This window comes from Oncorhynchus mykiss, chromosome 27 (genome assembly GCF_057628025.1).
Source record: "Oncorhynchus mykiss isolate SJ-2025 chromosome 27, ASM5762802v1, whole genome shotgun sequence".
NCBI lineage: Eukaryota > Metazoa > Chordata > Actinopteri > Salmoniformes > Salmonidae > Oncorhynchus > Oncorhynchus mykiss.
In genome coordinates, this window is record NC_143048.1 from 2,227,546 (window position 1) to 2,251,906 (window position 24,361).

Here is a 24,361-nt window from a genome sequence, read left to right on the forward strand (position 1 = left end):
TTAATAAATATGATAACCACAAATTACGCTGCGCCTTGGTCTCCTTCAGACAACGTTCTTTACAGAAGATCCCACCACAAACGGACTAAGCGGCGTGGCCGGGAGGAGCAGACAGAGTGGACATGGGAAGACATTCTGGAAGGAAAAGGATCCTGGACGTGGGAGGAGATCCTGGCTGGAAAGCTACTCAAGGGGACCAGCGTTACTTAGGGTCAAGGCTAGCACAGAAGCCCGAGAGGCAGCTCCAAAAAAATGTTTGGGGGGAGCACACGGGGAGATTGGTGGAGTTAGGGTTTAGACCTGAGCCAACCCCCCTGTGCTTACTGTGGGGAGTGTGGTACAGGTCAGGCACCATGTCATGCGGTGTCTCCAGTGCGCGTTCACAGCCCGGTGCGCTACATTCCAGCTCCCTGCATTGGATGGGCTAGAGTGGGCATCCAGCCAGGATGTATGGTGCTGACTCAGCGCTCCTGGCCTCCAGTGCGTCTCTTCGGCCCAGGATATCCTGCGCTGGCTCTGCGCACTGTGTCTCCGGTGCGTCTGCACAGCCCAGTGCTTCCTGTGCTAGCGCCCCGCATTTGCCGGCCAAAAGTAACCATCCAGCCAGGACAGGTTGTGCCAGCTCTACGCTTGAGACCTCCAGTGCGCCTCCACGGCCCAGTGCATCCGGTGCCTGATCCATGCACCAGGCTTCCAGTGCATCTCCCCAGTAAGGTAAGACCTGTTCCGATTCCACGTACCAGGCCTCCAGTACGCCTCCTCAGTCCGGTGAGACCTATACCGGCTCCACTTAGGAGGCCTCCAGTGATGATCCATGGCCCGAAGCTTCCAGTGATGATCCATGGCACGAAGCCTCCAGTGATGATCCATGGCACTAAGCCTCCAGTGATGATCCATGGCACGAAGCCTCCGGTGAGGATCCATGGCATGAAGTCTCCAGTGATGATCCACGGCCTGGAGAATGCAGTGAGGATCCATGGCACGAAGCTTCCAGCGTTGATCCGCGGTCCAGAGCCTCCAGCGACGGTCCCCAGTCCGGAGCCTCCAGCGACGGTCCCCAGTCCGGAGCATCCAGCGACGAGCTGCAGTCCGGAGCCCCAGCAACATTCCCCAGTCCGGGGCCTGCAGCGAGGGTTCCCAGTCCGGGGCCTTCAACGAGGTTCCCCAGTCCGGGGCCTTCAACGAGGGTCCCCAGTCCGGGGCCTGCGGCGATGGTCCCCAGTCTGGGGCCTGCAGCGATGGTCCCCAGTCTGGGGCCTGCGGCGAGGGTCCCCAGTCTGGGGCCTGCGGCGAGGGTCCCCAGTCCGGGGCCTGCGGCGAGGGTCCCCAGTCTGGGGTCTGTGGAGAGGGTCCCCAGTCCGGGGTCGGTGCCAGAGGTGCCACCAAAGTGGGGGGTGCCAGAGGTGGAGCGGGGTCTACGCCCCGTACCGGAGCCGCCGCCAAGGGTAGATGCCCACCAGGGTAGACCCTCCCCTATAGGTTCAGGTTTGTGGCCTGGAGTCCGCACCAGTTTGTTACAATTATTATGTGTGTGGACTGTGTTTATGTGTTTGTGTCTATGTGTGTGCAGTGGGTATAGTGTGTTATAGTGTTATTGAAGTACTAGTCGGTCAATGGTAACAGCAGCAGGAGTAGTGATTGTAGTGCAATGCCATGATTAAAACAATGATAGAGGTACTGTATATGATTGTTTATCATGGGTCTTGCAGCCCTCCCACTTTACTAGACTGTATTACACTGGGCAATGTCAGAGATAGCTCTGAAAAAAGATCCTGGTTTCTCAAGCCGGATGGTTCATAAGACCCTCACAGACACTCGATCTCTCACTCACTCACTCACTTACTCACTTAATCACTGTGAGTTAACACATATACTGTTTAGACGTGTATTTGTGTGTGTGTGTGTGTGTGTGGGGGGGGGGGGGGGGTTGGTGTGGGAATAAATACAGGCATTGCTGATGATGCTGAGGGGTAATGACAAGTGTGGTGGGGGGACTATATAATAGAGATGGGGGATAGATAATGACATAATACTGAGCAAGGGTAGCTGATGATGGTGAGAGGGAGGATAAATCATACTTTTTTTGCCATTTAGCAGACTTACAGTAGCAGTTAGGGTTAAGTGCCTTGCGCAAGGGCATATTGGCCAATTTTCCACCTACTCAGCTCAGGGATTTGAACCAGCAACCTTTCAATTACAGGCCCAATGCTCTTAACCGCTAGGCTACCTGCCGTGATGCACCAGGCGGACCAGCCTGCACAGGCTATACCCAGGCATTCATTTCGTGACACAGGGCCATCAGCAGCGTGTGCGTCAGCCACAGATGTCCCCCCTTCCTCATCTCCTGTCTTTACTGCCGTTAGTCTATTTGCATTGCAAACGAGGATGGCTCAGCCACCAGTCTGCCGCGGGCACCTTTTATTGACGAGAGGCGCAGATCATAGGCTCTAAAACAATGAGCTGTAAACACCCTGCATTGACAGCTCTTTATTTATAGGCTCTGTAAAAAAAAAAATCATGGTACTACTATAGTGCTTTAAATCATACCATGGTTTTCTTTTGGTTATTTGAAAACGAAATGATCTCCAAAATATTTTTCTTTTTTAAACAAGCCATAGAAAGTTGTTTGCAATTTCAGTTTAATCCACCATAAAAGACAGAACAAATAATACAACAAATATTGTGGTTAAACTCAAATATACTAATTGATCAAAAAAACTATATTTGTCGATAACATTGGGGGGAAAAAACTATCTTTGTAAATTATATCATAAATAGGACTGGTGGAGGTCACACATGCAGCTAACACAAATATGTGTACATGTCTGTGTAACCGGTGTGAAATGGCTAGCTAGTTAGCGGGGTGCGTGCTAATAGCGTGTCAATCAGCGACGTCACTCGCTCTCAGACCATGAAGTAGTTATTTCCCTTGCTCTGCAAGAGCCGTGGCTTTTGTGGAGCGATAGGTAACGATGCCTCGAGGGTGACTGTTGCAGAGGGTCCCTGGTTCGAACCCAGGTAGGGGCGAGGAGACGTACGCAAACTATACTGTTACATCTGCTCTATCCAAAATTACAACCAACTAATTTCAGCATTACCACAAAAATGGAAGAGGCACGTGGAAGGGCGAAAACAGTAAGGAACTGGTCTGTCGGCTCTGCATTAATGATCAAAATTGGTTAAAGAAAATTGTGAGATATAAAAATATATACCAGTTTCATTTAAGGACCAAACAATTGACAGCTGTGCTATATAGCATGCAAAAGAGTTGGGAAGAGATTTTCGATGTACCGATTCCATGACACGTGGTTTATGAATTGACACGCAAAATGACGTCTGTTTCAAAACTTTGAATTTTTATATTTAAATTATTATACAACATTTTTACAACCAATAGAATGTTATATACACTGCTCAAAAAAATAAAGGGAACAATAAAATAACACATCCTAGATCTGAATGAATGAAATATTCTTATTAAAAACTTTTTTCTTTACATAGTTGAATGTGCTGACAACAAAATCACACAAAAATGATCAATGGAAATCAAATTTAGCAACCCATGGAGGTCTGGATTTGGAGTCACACTCAAAATTAAAGTGGAAAACCATACTACAGGTTGATCCAACTTTGATGTAATGTCCTTAAAACAAGTCCAAATTAGGCTCAGTAGTGTGTGTGGCCTCCACATGCCTGTATGACCTCCCTACAACGTCTGGGCATGCTCCTGATGAGGTGGCGGATGGTCTCCTGAGGGATCTCCTCCCAGACCTGGACTAAAGCATCCGCCAACTCCTGGACAGTCTGTGGTGCAACGTGGCGTTGGTGGATGGAGCGAGACATGATGTCCCAGATGTGCTCAATTGGATTCAGGTCTGGGGAACGGGCGGGCCAGTCCATAGCATCAATGCCTTCCTCTTGCAGGAACTGCTGACACACTCCAGCCACATGAGGTCCAGCATTGTCTTGCATTAGGAGGAACCCAGGGCAAACCGCACCAGCATATGGTCTCACAAGGGATCTTAGGATCTAATCTCGGTACCTAATGGCAGTCAGGCTACCTCTGGCGAGCACATGGAGGGCTGTGCGGCCCCCCAAAGAAATGCCACCCCACACCATGACTGACCCACCGCCAAACCGGTCATGCTGGAGGATGTTGCAGGCAGCAGAAAGTTCTCCACGGCGTCTCCAGACTCTGTCACGTCTGTCACATGTGCTCAGTGTGAACCTGCTTTCATCTGTGAAGAGCACAGGGCGCCAGTGGCGAATTTGCCAATCTTGGTGTTCTCTGGCAAATGCCAAACGTCCTGCACGGTGTTGGGCTGTGGCACAACCCCCACCCGTGGACGGCGGACCCTCATACCACCCTCATGGAGTCTGTTTCTGACCGTTTGAGCAGACACATGCACATTTGTGGCCTGCTGGAGGTTATTTTGCAGGTATCTGGCAGAGCTCCTCCTGCTCCTCCTTGCACAAAGGTGGAGGTAGCGGTCCTGCTGCTGGGTTGTTGCCCTCCTACGGCCTCCTCCACGTCTCCTGATGTACTGGCCTGTCTCCTGGTAGCGCCTCCATGCTCTGGACACTACGCTGACAGACACAGCAAACCTTCTTGCCACAGCTCGCATTGATGTGCCATCCTGGATGAGCTGCACTACCTGAGCCACTTGTGTGGGTTGTAGACTCCGTCTCATGCTACCACTAGAGTGAAAGCACAGCCAGCATTCAAAAGTGACCAAAACATCAGCCAGGTCTGTGGTCACCCCCTGCAGAACCACCCCTTTATTGGGGTGTCTTGCTAATTGCCTATAATTTCTACCTGTTGTCTATTCCATTTGCACAACAGCATGTGAAATTTATTGTCAATCAGTGTTGCTTCCTAAGTAGACAATTTGATTTCACAGAAGTGTGATTGATTTGAAGTTACATTGTGTTGTTTAAGTGTTCCCTTTATTTTTTGAGCAGTGTATATGGGAGATGCAACCTTACCAGCTTTGTAGATTTTGCTGTGAGGAGGCAGAGTCATTAGATCATTTATTTTGGTACTGTCCGTATGTAGCAAATTTTTGGTCACAGGTCCAGGAATGGCTGAAGAATTGCAACACCTACGTGGCGCTAACACTGCATATAGCAATACTGGGTGATTTGAAATGTCATAGTCAATCGATCAATAATATAATAATTATTTTAGCAAAAATGTTTTACAATCTGTTGAAACTATGAGAATATAATGGTTCAGAACATTTGTGAAGAATCACAGCACAGTTTGGAAATGTATACGACAAATAGAAATCCAAAATGGATAGTGTTAGGTGATAGACGGGAGGGGTTGAATGGAGCTGAAGGGTGGGACTAATAACAACAAGATAACAAATGTAAAATATACCGGGATGGTAAAATGTATATACAGTTGAAGTCAGAAGTTTACATACACTTAGAGTGGAGTCATTAAAACTAGTTTTTCAACACTCCACAAATTTCTTGTCTACAAACTATCGTTTTGGCAAGTCAGTTAGGACATCTATTTTGTGCATGACAAGTAATTTTTTTACAGACAGATTATTTCACTGTTTCATAATTCCAGTGGGACAGAAGTTTACATACACTAAGTTGACTGTGCCTTTAAACAGCTTGGAAAATTCCAGAAAATGATATCATGGCTTTAGAAGCTTCTGATAGGCTAATTGACATCATTTGAGTGTACCTGTGGATGTATTTCAAGGCCTACCTTCAAACTCAGTGCCTCTTTGCTTGACATCATGGGAAAATCTAAAGAAATCGGCCAAGACCTGAGAAGAAAGATTGTAGACCTCCACAAGTCTGGTTCATCCTTGGGAGCAATTTCCAAACACCTGAAGGTACCACGTGCATCTGTACAAACAATAGTACGGAAGTATAAACACCATGGGACCATGCAGCCGTCATACCCCTCAGGAAGGAGACGTGTTCTGTCTCCTAAAGATGAACATACTTTGGTGTCAAAAGTGTAAATCAATCCCAGAGCAACAGCAAAGGACAGTGTGAAGATGCTGGAGGTAATGGATACAATTGTAACAGCGTTCTTCTGTGGATGAAGGATCGGACCAAAACGCAGCGTGGTTAGTGTTCAACATGTTTAATAAAGAAAATAAATGTGAACACTACAAAATACCAAAACAACAAATGTGAAAAACTGAAACAGTCCTATCTGGTGCATAGACACAAAGACAGAAGACAACCACCCACAAAACAGGCTACCTAAATATGGTTCCCAATCCGAGACAATGACTAACACCTGCCTCTGATTGAGATCCACATCAGGCCAAACATAGAAACGGGAAAACTAGACACACATAGAAATCCCCTCAGCTCACGTCCTGACCAACACTAAAACAAAGAAAACACAAAAGAACTATGGTCAGAACGTGACAGTTACACCCCTCCCCCCCAAGGTGCGGACTCCGGCCGCAAAACCTGAACCTATAGGGGAGGGTCTGGGTGGGCATCTGTCCTCGGTGGTGGCTCTGGCGCAGGACGTGGACCCCACTCCACCATAGTCTTTGTCCGCTTAGTCTCCTCCTAGGAATGGCGACCCTCGCCGCCGACCTAGAATTGGCAACCCTACTAAATGGCTCCACTGGACTGAGGGGCAGCTCCGGACTGAGGGGCAACTCCGGACTGAGGGGCAACTCCGGACTGAGGGGCAGCTCGGGACTGAGGGGCAGCTCGGGACTGAAGGGTTGCTCAGGACAGGCTGACGGCTCTGGCAGCTCCTGGCTGGCTGGCGGCTCTGGCAGCTCCTGGCTGGCTGGCGGCTCTGGCAGCTCCTGGCTGGCTGGCGGCTCTGGCAGCTCCTGGCTGGCTGGCGGCTCTGGCAGCTCCTGGCTGGCTGGCGGCTCTGGCAGCTCCTGGCTGGCTGGCGGCTCTGGCAGCTCCTGGCTGGCTGGCGGCTCTGGCAGCTCCTGGCTGGCTGGCGGCTCTGGCAGCTCCTGGCTGGCTGGCGGCTCTGGCAGCTCCTGGCTTGCTGGCGGCTCTGGCAGCTCCTGGCTTGCTGGCGGCTCTGGCAGCTCCTGGCTGGCTGGCGGCTCTGGCAGCTCCTGGCTGACAGACGGCTCTGGCAGGTCCTGGCTGACTGACGGCTCTGGCAGGTCCTGGCTGACTGACGGCTCTAGCAGCTCTGGACAGGCGAGAGACTCTAGCAGCTCTGGACAGGCGGGAGACTCTAGCAGCTCTGGACAGGCGGGAGACTCTAGCAGCTCTGGACAGGCGGGAGACTCTAGCAGCTCTGGACAGGCGGGAGACTCTAGCAGCTCTGGACAGGCGGGAGACTCGAGCAGCTCTGGACAGGCGGGAGACTCGAGCAGCTCTGGACAGGCGGGAGACTCGAGCAGCTCTGGACAGGCAGGAGACTCGAGCAGCTCTGGACAGGCGGGAGACTCGAGCAGCTCTGGACAGGCGAGGCGCACTGTAGGCCTGGTGCGTGGTGCTGGCTCTGGTTGTACTGGGCCGAGGACACGCAACTCAGGGTGAGTGTGGAGAGGAGGAACAGGGAGTACTGGGCTATGGATAAGCACAGGAATCCTGGTGCGGGGGGCTGCCACCGGAGGGCTGGTGCGTGGAGATGGCACCGGATAGACCGGCCCGAGAAGGCGTACTGGAGATCTGGAGCATCGAGCCTGTCCAACCTTACCTGGTTGAATGCTCCCGTAGCCCGCCCAGTGCGGCAAGGTGGAATAGCCCGCACTGGGCTGTGCAGGCGAACCAGGGACACCATGCGTAGGCTGGTGCCATGTATGCCGGCCCAAGGAGACGCACTGGAGACCAGATGCGTAGAGCCGGCTTCATGGCACCTGGCTCGACGCTCAACCTAGCCCGGACGATACGAGGAGCTGGAATGTACCGCACTGGGTTAAGCACGCGTACTTGGGACACAGTGTGCTCCACCGCATAACACGGTGCCTGACCAGTATGATGCCCTCTCTCACTCCGGTAAGCACGGAACCTGGCGCAGGACTCCTACCTGCCTTGGCCACACTCTCCGTGTACAATACATTTTTGGGGCTGCTTCTCAGGCTTCCCTGCCAGCCGTGTTCCCTCGTATCGCCGGTTCCTCTCTCCGGCTGCCTCTGCTCTCCTAGCTGCCTCCACCTGTTCCCATGGGAGGCGAACCTTTCCCCCCAAGATCTCCCCCCATGTGTAGCAACCCTTGCCGTCCAAAACGTCCTCCCATGTCCATTCCTCCCTATTTTGCTGCTCCTGCTGCCGCTGCCTGTTACCACGCTGCTTGATCCTTGGTTGGTGGGTGGTTCTGTTACGGCTTTCTTCTGTGGACGAAGGATCGGACCAAAACGCAGCGTGGTTAGTGTTCAACATGTTTAATAAAGAAAATAAATGTGAACACTACAAAATACCAAAACAACAAATGTGAAAAACTGAAACAGTCCTATCTGGTGCATAGACACAAAGACAGAAGACAACCACCCACAAAACAGGCTACCTAAATATGGTTCCCAATCAGAGTCAATGACTAACACCTGCCTCTGATTGAGAACCACATCAGGCCAAACATAGAAACGGGAAAACTAGACACACATAGAAATCCCCTCAGCTCACGTCCTGACCAACACTAAAACAAAGAAAACACAAAAGAACTATGGTCAGAACGTGACAGTTACACCCCTCCCCCCCAAGGTGCGGACTCCGGCCGCAAAACCTGAACCTATAGGGGAGGGTCTGGAAGAAACCACTGCTCCAAAACCACCATTAAAAAGCCAAACTACGGTTTGCAACTGCACATGGGGACAAAGATTGTACTTTTTGGAGAAATGTCCTCTGGTCTGATGAAACAAAAATAGAACTGTTTGCCATAATGACCATCATTATGTTGGGAGGAAAAAGGGGGAAGCTTTTTCCCCACACGACATCTTTCCTTCTCACTGTCACGCATTAGTTACGCTTCCCCACCCGCCATTTAAAAAAAGACCCGACGGAGCTCATTGCCTTCTTGAATCATGCAGAAAAGGGCAGCGTGGAGGTCTCGTCATGGAATTTGTTGGAAAGCGGAGAAATTGTGCCTTACAATGGCTTTGACATTACAGTTGATCTGGAAGTATTACGTTTTTTTGGGTGCTAAAATAATTGTACGATTTCATGCTGAAGCCTGAAAATTCAGCATTTTAACATGTCCCTCCTTGCACAGTCTGTATGGAATGCCATTTGGGTCTTTGCATGTCAAAAATGATACACGTCAAATAACACAATTCTATTATAGAATTTTGTGTGTGCTGAATTTGCACTTGCAAGCCAAGCTCCACCACTACGATCAGTAGCACTGACAAAGCTGTATAAAAAAGAAAAGTCTGCAAACAAGCACACACCAGCCACGAAGATGTGTTTACATTACTGCGTTGGTAATAAGGCCTTATTTGTTCGACTGAATGGGAAAACGTTTGTGTGAGCATTTGAAATAAGATCAGATTTATTTTTTCGCAAATATCTTTGATACAGATGTTATTAGCAACTTTTGTGGTAGTTAGCTAGCTTTAGCTTGGTACCTAGCTAGCACCAATGAAACCAGCCTGAAAACAATGACCAGAAGAAACTGGGTAGCTAACTTAGGTAGCCACTTGTTGTTGAACTTCAGTTCATGAAAATAACTAGCTAGCTAGGGACTTAACCATGTTGCTCACAGCTGACTTTATGAGCAGCCAGCTAGCTTCTTCTGGCTAGTGAGGCTTGACTGGACCGGGTTAGGTTTTGTGAAGCTTGCCACAATAAGGATTAGCCACAATAGTGGAATTTGCGATTGGCCTTCAAAATAAAAGTCCCTCCCTCAAGTGATGCAGAAGGTTACAATTGGTGGAATCATGCCATATATATATATTTTTGTTTTAAGTGTTTTAAGAACAAATTCTTATTTACAGTGACAGCTGACTCCAGCCAAACCCAGATGACGGTGGGCCAATTGTGCGCTGCCCTATGGGACTCCCAATCACAGCCAGTTGTGATACATCCTGGATTCAAACCAGAGTGTCTGTAGTTACACCTCTGGCATTGAGTGCAAGGCAGTGCCTTAGACCGCTGTGCCACTTGGGAGCACAAGTTAGACTAGATCATGTTAAACAAGGTTGGAGTGTTGTAATGTGTAGCAATGAAATGGGGTATCAGTCTACTCGGTGACACCCACAGAACACAACTGTGAAGAGTTTACACAAATATTAGAGTATTAGCTCCTTTCAGGGACTTTGACTGTGGGAAATCACCTCCCCAGTTAGCCTATTGTGCATACTGACAATCATATTGCACTGTACAGCCTTACCTAAGGACTGGGGATCAATGAAATAGGGTATCAGTCTATTCAGCACCTAAGTGTTTTTTTCCCAACGTCCTCCTCAGAGTTATCAGACTTCAAAACATTAACCTTGTATGGCTTTTCCTCTGGAATAGTGTTCAATACACATAGTAGGTTGACTGGTACAGTAAATGTGGCTCAATTCAGTGGTTTCAGAATCCCGTAATAAGAGCTACGACGCTAATGTACTCTGGGTGTCACTGAGTAGACTGATAACCCATGTAATTGATCCACAATCCACAGGTAAGGCAGTACAGTGAAATAACTGCCCACAATGCAATTCTAAAGTTTAATACATCCAGTGTGATTTCAACAGATTTTTGCCAAATTAACAAATTATTGTCTTTTTTAAAATTTATTTAACAACATTCCAATCTCGTTTAGCATGAGCTATTCAATGACAGAATTTTATTTTGAAGGCAAACCGCAAATTCCACTAATGTGGCTCATAGTTTTATTTTTATGTTATTTATTTTTAATGTAACCTTTTATTTAACTAGGCAAGTCAGTTAAGAACAAATTCTTATTTACAATGACGGCCTACCAAAAGGCAAAAGACCTCGTTTGGGGACGGGGGCTGGGATTAAAATAAATAACAGAAATAAATGGCAAAACACACATCACGACGAGAGACAACACAACACTACATACATAGAGGCCTAAGACAACAACACAGCATGGTAGCAACACATCATGACATCAACATGGTAGCAACACACTATGGTACGAGCACAAAACATGGTACAAACATTATTGGGCACAGACAACGTCACAAAGGGCAAGATGGTAGAGACAACAATACATCACGCAAAGCAACCTCAACTGTCAGTAAGAGTGTCCATGATTGAGTCTTCGATTGAAGAGATTGAGATAAAACTGTCAAGTTTGAGTGTTTGTTGCAGCTCATTCCAGTTGCTAGCTGCAGCGACCTGAAAAGAGGAGCAACCCAGGGATGCATGTGCTTTGGGGACATTTAATAGAATGTGACTGGCAGAACGGGTGTTGTATGTGGAGGATGAGGGCTCCAGTAGATATCTCAGATAGGGGGGAGTGAGGTCTATGAGGGTTTTACAAATAAGCATCAAACAGTGGATCTTGCGACGGTTATACAGAGATGACCAGTTTACAGAGGAGTATAGAGTGCAGTGATGTGTCCTACAAGGAGCATTGGTGGCAAATCTGATGGCCGAATGGTAAAGAACATCTAGCCCTCGACAGCACCCTTACCTGTTGATCTATAAATTATGTCTCCGTAATCTAGCATGGGTAGGATGGTCATCTGAATCAGGGTTAGTTTGGCAGCTGGGGTGAAAGAGGAGTAATTACGATAGAGGAAACCAAGTCTAGATTTAACTTTAGCCTGCAGCTTTGATATGTGCTGAGAGAAGGACAGTGTACTGTCTAGCCATACTCCCAGGTACTTGAATGAGGTGACTACCTCAAGCTCTAAACCCTCAGAGGTAGTATTCAAACCTGTGGGGAGAGGGGCATTCTTCTTACCAAACCAAGTAATTGTGAAGCTAGCCAAATACTTATTGTGGCTAGCTTCACATAGGTGGGTCCGACCACCATTAATCAAAAAATAATTGGTCTTTTAGATGATGACATCTATCTAGATAGTTAGCTAGGTAACTACAGCTACTGAAACAGATTGTCATTTTCCTATGTTTAGAATATTGTTTGCATCAATCAGCTAGCTAGCTTTTTTTTATGACCAGCGCTATCCAGAGTTTGGGAAGGTGTGTCTGCGTTTGTGCGGCAGCGGCAGGTGCGCGAGACAAAACTTTACCAGCATCGTAGCATACGTATTGGTGAATCGTGTTATTTGACGTGTATCTTTTTTGACACGCAAAGACCGAAACGGCGTTCCATACCTCTGACTTCTAGTAAGATTTTAAGCCACTTAACCCAAAAATATCTAAAAGTTTTCACCATCATTGTAAAGCCCTAATTATAGTCATTTTTGATTATTTGTTTAATGTGATTAGTAATTCATTTCCAACTGTCCCTCATTTTAAGGTCAACCCTCTTACGTGAACTGAATTCACGTTTTAATATGGTGAAACTATTCCTTAAAAAAAAAAAAAAATCTAAGGAAACATTGAACATCTGACAGTCAAATCATATTGTAAAAGTCTACTATTTTAGGCCATTTTCTGGTATTTTGTGGTGGAAAACTGAGCGGGTCAAGCATAATACATCAACCCTGTTACCCATAGATAGACAGCCTAGAAATGTCAATTGCCTCTCCCTGTTGCACACAACAAGCTTCCTTTCCCCCTGTCAAAAGGGGATTTATGGCTGATTTAAGATGAAATCATCAACCCTGTTATGGTCAACCCTATTAAGTTCAACCCTGTGACATTATTTGGCTACTTAATATTTATTTAACATCTTGAGATGTGAAAATGTCTTTTTCATTATTCTTCATGACAGAATGTAAAATTAGCTGAACTCAAACGTTTTTGGGACAAAGTTACACTTCAAGGTCGAATGTGTGGAATGACCCAGCTACACCCTATGTTTTGGGGGGTTTAGTGCCTCCCTAGGTGACCCTGTCGCAGGACAGCTGAGTGAGTGTTACTGGGAACTGTTCAGGGTGTGAATGGGCGTCACACTAAGATCTCATTCCCTATGGACCACAGGCTCCATTCTCTAGTCCAGCCCACTTGTGTTTCCATCACTGAGCCTGAAAGAGACCCAAGATTTCCCATGTGGAGATCCAAGAGTGTCTGGTCTGTCTCTCTCTCTCTCTCTCTCTCTCTTTTTCTCTCTCTCTCTCTCTCTCTCTCTCTCTCTCTCTCTCACACACTCGCTGTCACACTCTCTGTCACACACACACTTGTTGCACAGCCTTTGAGGTGCCGGTACTGTGATGTTCTCAATGTTTTTTTTAAAGAGAAGTTAAAGTACTCACAACAATTTAGTTTTTCAGCCAGGTTTATCACCCACTGATAGAGTACCCTCATCATGAAAAAGTGGCACAGCGCATCTTTCTGCCTGCAGGTGGGGCCAGAGAAGTGCTGATAATAAGGAGACGCAGTACCCAACCGAAGGAGCAACTGTAGATATTGGAACATGACAACTTTTTAAAACTCACAATCATTGTAATTCTGCGTCATATAATTGGACATGCATGATTATTGAGACAACCCAGTACTTGAAAAACTCCCCACATTCATACACAGACCTAGGTAGGTATCCATGTACACTGACCTCCACATCCACATCTAGGGAGCTTCTCGACATCTCTGCATTGTCTGAGGTCTGTACAACTGATAACAGTTGTTACATAACCAAGGAAGGGTATATCTCGTGTTGTAAGTTCTGGGCTGGCTATTTATCCCTTAGTCCTTTTCTGTCCCTCTCTTTCTACAATGTCACCCCTTAAGGCTTGGCCTCTGTCCAGACCTAACGCCTTTGAGCCTGGCGTCGGTTGAGTCCAAGCCCCAGCACAACTCCCTCTCCCCTTAATCCTTATTTGGGTTGGAACCCCCATACCAACTCCACACTACCACCACTCCTATTCTTTGCCTTGCACATGTTTTTGTGGGTTAGGGGATGGCTGTGGGAGTTTTTTTGGCTTTAATAGTAGTGGTATGGTGGGGGTGGTACTATTTTGGCTAGCGGGGAGGGAGATGGCAGGGGGGCACTATTGGCTATTGAAAGCCAGGGTTGGGGCCAGTGCCAAGGGCCCCCTCAAAGTGCGAACTCTGAAGGGATTAGGAGCAGTGATTGGAGGGCTCTCCTCTGGTCCAAGCACCCGCTGGACGACTGGCAGCACTTCATTCTCTAGGCGACGTTCAGACACACCGCCTTTCCCCCTCCATGTCCTACAGACAGGAACTTCTCAAATGTCTCCACTGATGGGTGCAGAATATTCATCGTAGTTATTCAGCAGACACTCTCATCCAGAGCAATTTACAGTCATCAGCAGTGCGTTCAACCAAGGTAGGTAAATCCATATCACATTGCAAGTAATCACACTTCAGAAATAGGCCCTGTTATACACTGAGTATACCAAACATTAGGAACACTGGCTCTTTCCATGAGATAGACTGACTAGGTAAATCCAGGTGAAAGCTGTGATCCCTTATTGATGTCATTTGTTAAATCCACTTCAATCAGTGTAGATTAAGGAGAAGAGACAGGTTAACAAATCATTTTTAAGCCTTTAAACAATTGAGACATGAATTGTGCATGTGTGCCATTCAGAGGGTGAATAGGCAAGTCAAACAAGTGCCTTTGAACAGGGTATGGTAGTAGGTGCCAGGCGCACCAGGTTTGAGTGTGTCAAGAACTGCAACGCTGCTGGGTTTTTCACGCTCAACATGTCCCGTGTGAATCAATAATGGTCCACCACCCAAAATAAAATACAGCCGACTTGACACAACTGTGGTAAGGATTGGAGTCAACATGGGCCAGCATCCCTGTGGAATGCTTTTGACACTTTGTAGAGTCAATGCCCGATGAATTGAGGCTGTTCTGAAGGCAAAAGGGGGTACAACTCAATATTAGGAAGGTGTTCCTAATGTTTTGTACACTCAGTGAATATCTGAATGTAGGCATACATTTAAGATATACAATATACCACACCACATTCCATAAATTAAACTTCACCCACTGTCACAAGACACCATTACCCACTTACCCCAAGGCGGTTAATCTTACCCTGTCCCTATGCTCAATTTACCCCATACCAAGAGACCCCTTTTTTTTGGAGAAGCTATGTTTTCAAAACTGTTATGTTTACATGAATTGTGGTTATTTCCAGTGAGATACAACATCCTAAAATATATGTAGATATCTGTGTTAGAAAGAATACAATATTTCCCTTGACGTAGTGATGCTGATTGTAAAAAAATGGCTCATCTTACCCAACTCTCCCCTATAGACACAACCATCTATTACAACTCCTTTAGGCATTAAGAACTGCAGGTCCCATGTACAGTGTCACATGAACATGTTCATCTATCTGGGAAATAAACAACAGATAGTCAACTTTACTGTTGTTACCATAGTGGCAGGTGGGGAAACTAGCACCCTCCCCAGCACCAACAGAATAGCAAGTAATCAAAGCCTCCTCAACCCTCTAAACAAACATAAAAAGTACCCACCAAAACTACAGCTCTCCACCCCCTAAAAAACACAAGCATGGACTCTCTCACCTCCCCCTTTCCCCTTCCCTCCTCTTCTGTAGTGTCCCAGTGTAGGGTTACTTTGGGGCATCGAGCCTGAAGCAGAAAAGAGCTCTGCCACAGACACACAGGCCCAGACCTGGGCCATCAGCCATCCCCAAAACATAGCATGAATACTGAAAGAACCTAGACCCCCAGGTCACAGAGCTGCTATGGTATGGTACAGTATGATACAAATGTCTCAAAGTTAATGTACAGTACACAATCTAAAGCTATGACTAAGTAAAAAAAGTTGAGACAAAACACATAAAAGAACTGAAAATGAGCTCTGTATTATTATTAAACAAATCATTTGGCCTTAATTGGCAAATAAGTATATAATAAAACCATAAAACATGTGTAATCTCTAATAAAAAAGCTAAAGAAGCAAACAATAGTATTGCACAATCACACTATGACAATAACCGTCCTATCTTGTAGTCTTTATCCATTCACTTATTTACAAACCGTATCTATCTATTCAGTCCATTGAATTGTGGGGTGTGTGTGGTTTTGATGGGCTGTCCATGATGCGACAGTATGTACTTAAAAGATTTTAGTAGAGTTGAGTAGTTCATTGACAATATTGTGTGTGATGTCACCTCATTGACTGGCCAGTAGGGGGCGCTGTGATCCTAATCAGTCAGTCTGGTCTAGTGTAGTGGCTAACATGTTGAGGTCACAATGCCATAATGAGCAAAAACGTAGTATACTCTGTTCATTCTGTTACAGATTTACCAGACAAATAAAACAAGTAGACCTACAATTAATTTACAGAATTATTACATGACACCGACAGTTGCAGTATTTTTTTTGTAAAAACTGTAGGCCTTAGTTCAGTGGGCTAACAGTCTTGAATCCCCCCAGACAACAAGGGTTCGATACCCAGTTGGTAAAAAATAGATCAGCCCACACGCAAGGTGTTAGTGGGCCATAAGCTGATATGGAGATAGTATTGAAAGGAGAGGTGCATGGGAGGTGTTACAGCAATGTAACAAAGCAAGTATAGGGTGTGTGAGAGAGGGCAAAGCAACTTGTAAAGATGAGAACAATTGGATTAGCAAGACGACACTGCCAACCCCTGTTTTTATCTCCTGTTTTACCTGCTGCCAAGTGTCTCTCCAGTCCATGGCTATGTCCCAAATGGCACCCTATTCCTTACATAGTGTACTTCTTTTGATGCTGGTCAAAAGCAGTGCACTATATTTAGGGATTAGTGTGCAATTTGGGATGCTGACCATGTCAACTGTGTTTCATATTGTCCTTTAATGTTCACCGTCTAAGTGTGAAGCACTTATCAAATATATCAATTATGCGATTACACTTTGTTTGTAACTGAAGGTCCATCAGTTGGTACTCTTTGACATGTTATCCCTTTGTCAGTAGATTATCTGATAAAAATTTAAATAGTGTTTCTGGGGACAGTGATTTCTAAAGTGTAACCCCTGTCAGTCAGTCAGTCTCCTAGCTTGTCCTTTTGAAGACCTTGAGGCATACGGTGGTGTGCTAATCCTTGTAATACTTAGATCACGCTGCCTGTGTCCCAAATTACACTCTATTCCCTGTAATATAGGGTGCCATTTGGACATACAATTGTTGATACCAGTCTGTCCCTGCTCTTGTCTGGCTATCTGGTTCCACTACTTTAAGTCGTCGGTATTCTGACATATCTGGGTTCAAATACTGTTTTCTTTCATATACTGTTAGCGTTTGACTGAGCCTGCTCTTTTGTGACTACTCTGTTGGTTCCACCACAACAGGCAAGCTCAATCGAGGCAGAGCTATAGTATTTCAAAGAAGATGATGACTATTTGAAGCCAGGTGTGATACCTGATCAACTTGAATGTCATGGTTCTGTGGTTCTGACTTGAAAAGCCTTACGGTCAGACTCCAAAATGCACCTCTCTGCAGGACAGGGTCAAAGGTCAGAGTTCAGCTCAGTCTCACGTAACCAGCCGTCGTAATCTCATTTTTGCTATGAGGGAGAAGCCTGGAAATTTAAGCTAAATTCAGGCTGACTATCGCGGAGCATGCCACACATTTCTGAGCATTCCACATGCATTTTAAGCATGACTAGAGGGGACTATGAGACAGGTATATCATGGAAAGAAAGTTTAAGAGTCTCTCTCTCTCTCACAAACACACACACATATTCACAGCGTGCCAAATGTCTTGGACTGTTTAAAAAATATGTACTGCTCTGTTAGAAAATGTTGCTGTCTTAAGACAAGTGTGCTAATATGGAAGTAATGAAAAGTTGTGGGCCAGATTAGGTATTAGGAGGAGTTAAATGGATTCCTGTTGGGATTAGGACAGATTACACGCAAAATCCCTGCTGAGGTCTAGGCCGCGGTCCACCTCTAACTTTCATCCTTCTCAAGTGTCTCCCTCTCTCAAGATTTGCCTTTCTCTATATGAAATAATAATAATCACATAAGTAAGAAGACTGAATTCTGCTCTCTTCAAAAGAAAAGAGAGAGACTCGTACCCAGGAGAAGCACGGCTATGGAGAGAGAACACGATGGCTGCATTATAACGCTCTAACCTTCTCCAGAACTCTCTGTCCAAGGCTGAATTCCAAATCTACACCTAGCCGTAGCCCCTACTCCCTAGGCACTCCTGCAGATCCAAAAGTATTGATTAATCTTTGTCCTCTGATAGGCTGGCTGGAGGTTTTAATTTTGATTTGTTACTTATACTATCAGCATGTTTACTATATTACTTATCAGCATGTCTTATTTTGTTATCATCCCCTATTTAAGAGTGTTTTTCACTCGTGTGCTGCGTTATTTACAACAATTGCCTTTCACTTAACTCCTCACATTCTCAGGTGTGAAATTTAATTGAATTGCATATTTTCTTGCTTTGCATGATGTGCTGTGATTGTACAGATAGACATGGACTATATTGACTATGAGACAGCTGTTGCCAATCCCTATCACCTTCTCCCTCCCAAAATGAATTGCCAAACACGCTCCAGAACTAGACACAAAAGGAAATGTACACTTCCCAGCTAGCACATAATGTTTTTTAGAGCTTGGTGAGAGCGTGGATGTCCCAAGGTATTTTGCATACAACCTTTCCACAATGTTCTGGGAATGGTGCAGAATACCCAGCCAGCATATAACATTCTGAGAACCATATGTTTATTAGGTGGGAATTTCAGTATATCAGCATAATGTTTCCTCATGGGTGCTTGTTTCCTTTGAAATGGGGTCTGTTTGAATAGACTAAAATTAAGAGCTTTGTATGAGTTAAAAAAAACATGCTAGCTCCATCCTGGTGGCATGGTGGACTAATTCCATGGATAGAGAACAGAAGATCATAGGTTTGAATCTCACTGACTCCGTGCCACAATAAAAATAAAGGTATTAGCTTGCTTAAATGCCTAATCAAATTAATACATGTGTCCTATCTGTGCTTGGAGTTCAAAACAGTTCATCCAAACTAAGCTAACAGTGTTATTAGAAGTCTTATTGAATCGTGTTCTAAGAACGTTATTTAATTACCTTCAAATAAGCTATACTTTCTATTCTCAGAACGTTAATACAACCTCACAGGAAAACTTTCAGGGAACCATAGTAAAAATGTCTCAGTACCTCCCTGCAACCAAAACATTTATGTTCCCAGAACAGCCTAAATTTTCACTTCTGTTCTCAGAACGTCAAAAAAAACGTTCAGTTTTACCAGCCAGGAAACATGCTTTGTTCCCGGAACCAATATGAAACCAAATACTAACGTTCCAACAACTTCCAATGAACCAAATGTGCTAGCTGGGTTACCTTCGATAGGAACCTCTTCACCGACACCCGTCTGACTCCTCTCTGCTCATCGATAGCTGTCCTTCTCCACTGATCACCTTACTCTTTGGGAAAAAAGACCCCATTACAATGCTCTCTATACCACTATTTTTAAAGGAAAGAGCTTATTCCTTACTTGTGAGTGTGACTCCAAATGTGTGTTTGTAACAAAAAGTCGTCAAAATTAATAAAAGGTCAAACACAGTTCTGAAATGTACAGCTGCAGTATGGAGTAAGATAATTTACTATTTTTAATAATAAAAAATAAATGAAATATTGACTGTATTATAGCACATAAACAATTGTATATGAGAGACAGAACATCTATGGAATTCAGACATTTCGGTGGGACTTTACTTTTTTTCTTCTTTGTAATGATACATGTCAAAGTTTTTAAACCACATTTGGCCTTTGTGTTTTGTTATTATATTGATAGCATAATAACATTTAAAAATCACTTGCATTTACATATAGGCACAATTTCATACATTTGCATGAAAATACACTCTATCCAACTAGCTCTTACTAAGGTACTGCCCCAAAGAGAATTTGTACCTGCCCCCTCACAATCTCCCATCAACTTTCATCATGGCTTTCTCCCAAACACAAGGCGGAATGTTTTGTACCAAAATAATACCTACCAGTTGTGAATATCACCATATATTGCTCTAGAATTAACCAATACATATTTATTTGACAATAGGGGAAGATCCAAGATTGCGCAATTGATTTAGATTTTTTTTCTTTTGTTTTCTCAGTAGCGACTTTGTTTACATTATGATCAACAATTTTCTATCCCACGAAGGGGAACACTTACTTTAAGTAGACCCTTTTCTCTTCTCTCTTTTCATGTAGTTGCAGTGTCTGTGTGTTTAATCGCCATGGATATATTAGCTGTGATATACACGTGGGTCAAAACCCCATCCTTTTGAGACATTGTTTCACACTTTCCTCCGATAGTGAAGTCAAAGAGAATGGATGGTTTGCACAGGTAATCATATGAATATTGTCAGTTTCTATTTTAAAAGCAATCAGTGAAGTGACAATTAGTTGACAAATGCATTATCCACTTCTCAAACAGCTGAACAGAACTGTATTCTCAGATGGGCGTGGCTTGAGCCTTGCTAGTGCTTCATCTCTTCTCCGTCCTGGGTCTGGCCACAGTACTTCGTCCACATCACAAATCAAAATCAAATCAAATTTATTCGTCACAAACATGGTTAGCAGATGTTAATGCGAGTGTAGCGAAAGGCTTGTGCTTCTAGTTCCGACAATGCAGTAATAACCAACGAGTAATCTAACCTAACAATTCCACAACTACTACCTTATACACACAAGTGTAAAGGGATAAAGAATATGCACAAAAAGATATATGAATGAGTGATGGTACAGAACGGCATAGGCAAGATGCAGTAGATTGTATCGAGTACAGTATATACATATGAGATGAGTAAAGTGGCATAGTTTAAAGTGGCTAGTGATACATGTATTACATAAAGATGCAGTAGATGATATAGAGTACAGTATATACGTCGACATATGAGATTAATAATGTAGGGTATGTAAACATTATATTAAGTAGCATTGTTTAAAGTGGCTAGTGATATATTTTACATCAATTCCCATCATTAAAGTGGCTGGAGTTGAGTCAGTGTGTGGCAGCAGCCACTCAATGTTAGTGGTGGCTGTTTAACAGTCTGATGGCCTTGAGATAGAAGCTGTTTTTCAGTCTCTCGGTCCCAGCTTTGATGCACCTGTACTGACCTCGCCTTCTGGATGATAGCGGGGTGAACAGGCAGTGGCTCGGGTGGTTGTTGTCCTTCATGATCTTTATGGCCTTCCTGTGACATCGGGTGGTGTAGGTGTCCTGGAGGGCAGGTAGTTTGCCCCCGGCGGTGATACAGCCCGACAGGATGCTCTCGATTGTGCATCTGTAAAAGTTTGAGAGTGTTTTTGGTGACAAGCCGAATTTCTTCAGCCTCCTGAGGTTGAAGAGGCGCTGCTGCACCTTCTTCACGATGCTGTCTGTGTGGGTGGACCAATTCAGTTTGTCTGTGATGTGTACGCCGAGGAACTTAAAACTTACTACCCTCTCCACTACTGTCCCACCAATGTGGATAGGGGGGTGCTCCCTTTGCTGTTTCCTGAAGTCCACAATCATCTCCTTAGTTTTGTTGACGTTGAGTGTGAGGTTATTTTCCTGACACCACACTCCGAGGGCCCTCACCTCCTCCCTGTAAGCCGTCTCGTCGTTGTTGGTAATTAAGCCTACCACTGTAGTGTCGTCCGCAAACTTGATGATTGAGTTGGAGGCGTGTGTGGCCACGCAGTCGTGGGTGAACAGGGAGTACAGGAGAGGGCTCAGAACGCACCCTTGTGGGGCCCCAGTGTTGAGGATCAGCGGGGTGGAGATGTTGTTACCTACCCTCACCACCTGGGGGCGGCCCGTCAGGATGTCCAGTACCAAGTTGCACAGGGCGGGGTCGAGAACCAGGGTCTCGAGCTTGATGACGAGTTTGGAGGGTACTATGGTGTTAAATGCTGAGCTGTAGTCGATGAACAGCATTCTCACATAGGTATTCCTTGTCCTTGTCCAGATGGGTTAGGGCAGTGTGCAGTGTGGTTGAGATTGCATTGTCTGTGGACCTATTTGGGCGGTAAGGAAATTGGAGTGGGTCTAGGGTGTCAGGTAGGGTGGAGGTGATATGGTCCTTGACTAGTCTCTCAAAGCACTTCATGATGACGGAAGTGAGTGCTACGGGTAGTCGTTTAGCTCAGTTACCTTAGCTTTCTTGGGAACAGGAACAATGGTGGCCCTCTTGAAGCATGTGGGAACAGCAGACTGGGATAAGGATTGATTGAATATGTCCGTAAACACACCAGCCAGCTGGTCTGCGCATGCTCTGAGGGCGCAGCTGGGGATGCCGTCTGGGCCTGCAGCCTTGCGAGGGTTAACACGTTTAAATGTTTTACTCACGTCGGCTGCAGTGAAGGAGAGTCCGCATGTTTTGGTTGCTGGCCGTGTCAGTGGCACTGTATTGTCCTCAAAGCGAGCAAAAAAGTTATTTAGTCTGCCTGGGAGCAAGACATCCTGGTCCGTGACGGGGCTGGTTTTCTTTTTGTAATCCATGATTGACTGTAGACCCTGCCACATACCTCTTGTGTCTGAGCCGTTGAATTGCCCTGATTAAAAGCAGTGGTTCTCGCTTTCAGTTTCACGCGAATGCTGCCATCAATCCATGGTTTCTGGTTTGGGAATGTTTTAATCGTTGCTATGGGAACGACATCGTCAATGCACGTTCTAATGAACTCGCACACCGAATCAGCGTATTCGTCAATGTTGTTGTTCGCCGCAATGCGGAACATATCCCAGTCCACGTGATGGAAGCAGTCTTGGAGCGTGGAGTCAGATTGGTCGGACCAGCGTTGAACAGACCTTAGCGCGGGAGCTTCTGTCTGTAGGCAGGGAGCAACAAAATGGAGTCGTGGTCAGCTTTTCCGAAAGGAGGGCGGGGGAGGGCCTTATATGCGTAGCGGAAGTTAGAATAGCAATGATCCAAGGTTATACCAGCCCTGGTTGCGCAATCGATATGCTGATACAATTTAGGGAGTCTTGTTTTCAGATTAGCCTTGTTAAAATCCCCAGCTACAATGAATGCAGCCTCAGGATATGTGGTTTCCAGTTTGCAAAGAGTCAAATAAAGTTCGTTCAGAGCCATCGATGTGTCTGCTTGGGGGGGAATATATACGGCTGTGATTATAATCGAAGAGAATTCCCTTGGTAGATAATGCGGTCAACCTTTGATTGTGAGGAATTCTAAATCAGGTGGACAGAAGGACTTGAGTTCCTGTATGTTGTTGTGACCACACCACGTCTCGTTAACCATAAGGCATACGCCCCCGCCCCTCTTCTTACCAGAAAGATGTTTGTTTCTGTCGGCGCTACGCATGGAGAAACCAGCTGGCTGCACCGATTCCGTTAGCGTCTCTCGAGTGAGCCATGTTTCCGTGAAACAAAGAACGTTACAGTCTCTGATGTCCCTCTGGAATGCTACCCTTGCTCGGATTTCATCAACCTTGTTGTCAAGAGACTGGACATTGGCGAGAAGTATGCTAGGGAGTGGTGCGCGATGTGCCCGTCTCCGGAGCCTGACCAGAAGGCCGCTTTGTTTCCCTCTTTTACGACATTTTTGTTTTGGGTCGCAGGCTGGGATCCGATCCGTTGTCCTGGGTGAAAGGCAGAACACAGGATCCGCTTCAGGAAAGTCATATTCCTGGTCGTACTGATGGTGAGTTGACGTTGCTCTTATATTCAGTAGTTCTTCCCGACTGTATGTAATGAAACCTAAGATGACCTGGGGTACCAATGTAAGAAATAACACATAAAGCAGCATGCGGGCATAGGGTTGGCAATCATAAACTTTCCAGTGCCAGGCTGAGAAGAATTCCTCTATGGGATTTAGAAAAGGTGAATATGGGGGTAGGTACAAAACTATAAATTGTGGATGGGTGGCAAACCAGTTTTGGACCAGAACAGCCAGGTGAAAACTAACATTGTCCCATAAAACCACAAATTTAGCAGGCTCCTGATCTGGACCAGGGACAAGCATTGTGTAAATTGCATCCAGAAAAGTGAGCATATGGCCGGTGTTGTACGGACACAGTGTGGCATTGAGATGGAGGACCCCGTTTTGAGATATGGCAGCACACGCTGTCCAGGGACATTGGTAATTGCCCTCTGTCCTATTACATTTCTTCCGCGGCGCCTGGTTTTGGTGAGGTTGAAGCCAACCTCAGCCACATAAATAAATTAATGGCGAATTACATGGGCATCCAGCTCCAATACTCTCTGTAACAGACAAAAGGATATACAGATGAGTAAATATGGCATGTCTGAAGTACTGGAAGTAGTGTTGCATACATACCTCTACAAAGTCATGTCGCATATTCTTGACTCTGTCAGAGTTCCTCTCAAATGGCACCTTGTAAAGTTGTTTCATCGTCACTCGGTGCCGTTGGAGGATGCGTTGTATGGTTGACAGGCTTACAGCATTGAT

At 45.6% G+C, this 24,361-nt stretch overlaps 1 pseudogene; it reads right to left on the reverse strand.

Annotated features, from left to right (window-relative positions):
- Positions 1-294: 294 nt before the first annotated feature.
- LOC149971192 (uncharacterized) overlaps positions 295-24,361 on the reverse strand; it is a 42,396-nt pseudogene continuing 18,329 nt past the window's right edge.